This window comes from Prionailurus bengalensis, chromosome C1 (assembly GCF_016509475.1).
Source record: "Prionailurus bengalensis isolate Pbe53 chromosome C1, Fcat_Pben_1.1_paternal_pri, whole genome shotgun sequence".
Classification (NCBI taxonomy): Eukaryota; Metazoa; Chordata; class Mammalia; order Carnivora; family Felidae; genus Prionailurus; species Prionailurus bengalensis.
Window position 1 is genome coordinate 43,298,740 of NC_057345.1, and position 4,736 is coordinate 43,303,475.

Sequence of the window (4,736 nt, forward strand, 5' to 3'; positions counted from 1 at the left end):
GCTGGGCCAGGTAGGCAGTCATCTTTAACAGTTGGGGAAACTGAGTCTCAGAAACTTGTGTAAAGCCAGAGGCAAGACTGAAGCCCACTCTGGGGACTCTAAAACCTTTGTTTAGTCCCTGACACAATGCTGGCAGACGGAGGACGGAGCCAACCCCACAGATAAAGGGTGCTTGAGCTAAATCTTAAAGGACTAAAGTGAAAATCAGTAAGGGATGGACAGCCTGGTCAGGGGGACTGACGTGGCAGAGGAGGGAGCAGGAAGCAGGTGGGCCACGCTTGGGGCCTGGACCTGAGAAACAGGGTGAGGGGTAGGTAGTGGAGCAGGAAGCAATCAATGCCAGTGGCGTGGAGGGGGTGGGGTCGGCTGATAGCAAGCCTCAAATACTCTGGGTAAGGTGCTCAGAATTTATCCCACAGCAGTGTCAGTGTGTGTGTGTGTGTGTGTGTGTGTGTGTGTGAAGGTGGCTTTTGAAATATTCTCATATTAGGGGAAGAGACCAAGGGCAACAAGATCAGTTACAAGCCACAGCAAGAATTTGGACAAACTATAAGCTGACCTGACATGGGTAATGGAAATAAAAAAGGGGAAACAAATGCATGAGCTCTTGAGAGTATTTCCCATACCTCTCCCCTTCTCTGTTCTTAGGCCAGAGAAATTTCCCCAGTGAAAGCTTCCCCACCCTTTCCTGGTTCAGGGCCCGGTGCCTGTGTGCTTCCTGTTCCTTCTGCCTCAAGTGCTCTCCCTCCCAACACACCCCTACCCACCTGGAGAATACCTATTCATTCTTTAAAACATTTCATAGAGGCAACTCCTCCAAAATCTTTCCTCGCTGCAGGCGTGATGGAGTGACTGATCCCACCTTTGTACAGCCTCTGTACATCGCACATGCTTCTGCGGGGACATCGGTGCCGGTTTGTTTCTGCATCTGCGTCCTCTAGTAGACAGCGAACTCCTCAGCGGCTGTGACCAGTTTGGTGTTTGTGTTCCTGCGCCTGCGGTAATGCCTGATGCGCACTGAGCACGATGTTGAATGAACGCGATGTTGAATGAATGGACCGAAGCGCGTGGAAGTGAGTAAATGAATGAGCGAAGGTATTGTTCTCCTCCCTCACTCCCAGTCATTCCCGATGTCCGATAGAAGTAAGCTAACTCGTCATTCTCTCTCCGATGAGGTACTTTGTTTTGAGAAATGCTTCCAATTTAAGTTTTGTTTTTGTAAAATCAATGAGTGTCTCATTTGGCCAGTTTGAAACATCCAAAGCTAGCCAAAAAAAAAAAAAAAAAAAAAAAAAAAAAAGCTTGGGTGAAAGAGACAGGAAAGAAGAGAGAGGGGGAACATGGTGGGGCCATCCACTGATGACAGGTGCTGTTTTTCCTGAGCGTGATTGAGAAGCACCGAACACCCAGGCCTGGGTCCTTTGTTACAAGTGACCTCCGACAAAATTTCTCCTCACAAGAGGAGCCAATAGGAAAAAACTTTGAGAGTAGTAAGGAACACCGTGAAAAAGACCTATTATTTTCTGCCTGGATGGTTAAATATTGCCTTGTGAATTAAGAGCTAGCTTCCCGTGTTCCCACCCTTAGAAAGGGGGTGATTTTAATATTAAAGGTATTCCTTTCACTTGCTAAGACATACATTAATTATGAGGAAAACGTTTCCAAAATATAAACTTAAATCTGTTAATAAGCACAAATCTTCCCAGAAAAGGAGGAAGCAGAAGCAGGGGAGACCAGCAGCCTAACCTGGGATGAGAAGCCATCTGTGACTTTAGAACAAGCCCTTTGACTAGCTGGTGGTGGCACTCTGTTGTGAAATGCTAAATTAAATACCACTAAACATTATTATGGTTTCAAAAAGTAGTTACAGGCTTCAATAAGCGCACTTTTATCACAAGAACACACAACCTAAAGCCAAAATAGTTCAGTTTAATGTGCCAAAAATACGCTCCCCCCATACATTGTTAGAAAGAGCAGTAGCAAAAGAAATCTAAAATTTGCTGCTAATTCATCTGATGGCAGCCAACATCTCCTATCTTCCTTGGCAAGAGGGCCATTTTTCTATGCTGTATTTTGCACACAGAAATCTGCATAGAGTGATTTGCATACCAAAAACACATTTGTAAAGGAAACTGTTTGCATAGAAGCCAGGGAGAGATGGGGTTGCCACTGTTGGCTTTTATACACACAACACCCCCAGGCTACTTGCTTTTCGTTTTCCTCTACGCTGCATTTCCCACAAAGGGTTATGTACTTTGTGATGCATTAAAAATTAAAGCAAGTATATCTTGTACGTATCCACGAACAACCCTAAGAACAATAACAACACAGGCTAAATTTTTCTGTGCCAACAGACGTCCATGTTTACAAAGGAGCTGGTGGTAATAATATAATAATAATACAGGGAGCTTTTATTTTACACCACGTGTTTTATATAAATTACTGCTAATTCTCCCAGTCTTCAAGGTCAGTGCTGGGGTTCCGCATTTTACCTATGAGGAAGCTGAGGCTTGGGGAGCTGGAGGTAAGGTAATTCGCCAAAGCCGCACAAGCCAGCACTGGTGAAGCCAGGTTGGGAAGCCTGATCTCACCTCTCAGCCCTTTCCTGCCACCCCCTCCCCGTCACTGCCTCTCTCTCTCTCTCTCCCCCCCCCCCCCCCCCCCGCAGTTTTGCTGCATACCATTGTTTCATTTCCAAGGGCCGAGCCTACCAGTCTGGGGGTGGTAGGGAGTCCTGCTGGGAGAGGTGCACCCCTTGGGTTTCCTGGCATTTTTTTTCTGACCAGAGTTTGGAAGCAGGACAGCCAGTCTCAAGGCTCAGTGAAGGTGCCCAATACACTAGCTCAGTGACAGACACGGGGTGAATGGGCAATGGCCTGTGATTCAGAGGGTGCCGGGGCGGAGGGGGGGAGACGGCTTGGTTGCCACACAAAGAAGGTACACGGTAGTTGAGATGCAATGGGAGCCTCCCGCTCAGTGCCCGTGCGCTGTCGCCGATTCGGTGCCAGCCCAGCTGTATTCTTGGAAACACAGAATGGTTTTGTGTGTGCTTAATTATAATGCTACTTACAGAGAATGTATCAGCAGCAAATCAGATGCTTGATGCATTTCTTAAGGAAAAAAGGGGTAGTGGCACTTTGAAACGTGTTCGTCTGTTGAAGCCTTTGGATTCTTCCGGTAGACAGCATTTGACAGAACTCGGCCGTTTCTGGAAAGTCAATAGGGGGAAAAGCGCAGAATGAGAAGACCGAGGATGGTTATAAACATCCTCGTTTGCTTTCTTTTAGGAAGCTTCTTTGTGTGTTGTTGCTCACCTAGTTTCCCTTTCTCGGGACGTGACAGCAAAATTTGTATCTAATCATATCTCCTTCTCCAGGATTGCCGCTGTCCAAAGATCCCCGGCTTCCGGACTTCACTGTGATGCGGTCACTGTTAGGAGGCAGTTTTTCTGACACTTTCAGTAATAAATCTTTTTTGATATCATCTGTAGTAGCTCTGCCTCATAGCAAGTTCCAGGCTAAAGCAGGTAAGGGGACAACAAACTGCCGTGGAGGCAGACAGACTTGGCTTGAGTCCTGGTTTTGTCACTATGGGTTTACCTCAATCTCTCGGAGCCTCCATTTCCTCATCTGTAAAATAGGGGAGAACGTAAGGGCAGAGCCTGGTTGCCTGCCAACTATTTCACTCCTCTTCCTTGCTGGCGGCGACGACGACGACAAATCCTGATTTTGTTTGGCTCCCGATATGCCCAATCCCAGCAGATGCGCTGCAACGACCTAAGGTGTCCATTCCTGCTACCAATGGTTGGTTTGTAGGGTCCGTAGGAGAGCAAGTGACCTAATTCTGACTGATGAGGCCAAACGGGACATCTGGCAGAAGCTTCCCAGAAAAGATTTTCCTCTCTGATAAGTGACACGTGTGCAGAGAAAGCCCATCTGCCTTCGGCCCTCTTGCTTCCTGAGCCAGATGCTGTTGTGGAGACATGATGTTTGGGGTAAGAGCAGCCATCTCTTCAAAACAAACGGGACCATCACTGACACATTAAAAATGGCAGAGCTGAAGGACCCGAAGAGTGTAGGTCCTTGGAGCAACACTGATCTATTCAACCAAACTTGGTCTACCTATCTCCAGATTTCTGGTCAACAGTAAATGTCTTTTATTGTTTAACCTGTTGTGTAGGGTTTTGTGTTTATTGTACCCCCCCCCCCCAAAAGTCCTAACTTACAAAAATATCAACCTCACAGGATGGTTGTAAATACGTGATACGTTGGATGTAAGGTAGTTAGCACAATACCGGGCACAGCGAATCATTGCTGTAAATGTTAGTAAGGGCATTAATCAGACACAGGTAAGGATCCAAGAGAACAAAAGTTTCCAAACACAACAGATGAATCAAATGAACGGTACGGATTTAGCAAACAAAAAAAGCTTTATATTTTTGGTAAGGGCTGGGGGAGACATTGAGGTCCAAGACAATGACTACAGCGACAAATCCTTATATCTGGGAGTAAGATGTAACTACAGCCAGAATGTGAACGTTAATGGAGATGAAAGGACTGTGGTTCTTTGCCAGGTTTCCATCCACCCTCTTACAAACGGACAATCACCCTGTCAGCAGCTCTGATTCATGTCTGAAGACTAACAATTATGTGTATGTGAATTACCAGCCTTGCAAAGGGGCAGAGTTCTTTCAACCCACAGAATCTCTTTCCAGAATACCAAATTTTACTATTTTC

General features: G+C 46.3%; 1 long non-coding RNA gene across 1 annotated transcript; it reads left to right on the plus strand.

Moving 5' to 3' along the window:
• Positions 1 to 461: 461 nt before the first annotated feature.
• Positions 462 to 4,167, plus strand: LOC122480521. The gene is made up of 2 exons (XR_006296587.1): positions 462 to 1,073; positions 3,377 to 4,167. It is a non-coding gene; the product is annotated as an uncharacterized LOC122480521 (long non-coding RNA).
• Positions 4,168 to 4,736: the final 569 nt, after the last annotated feature.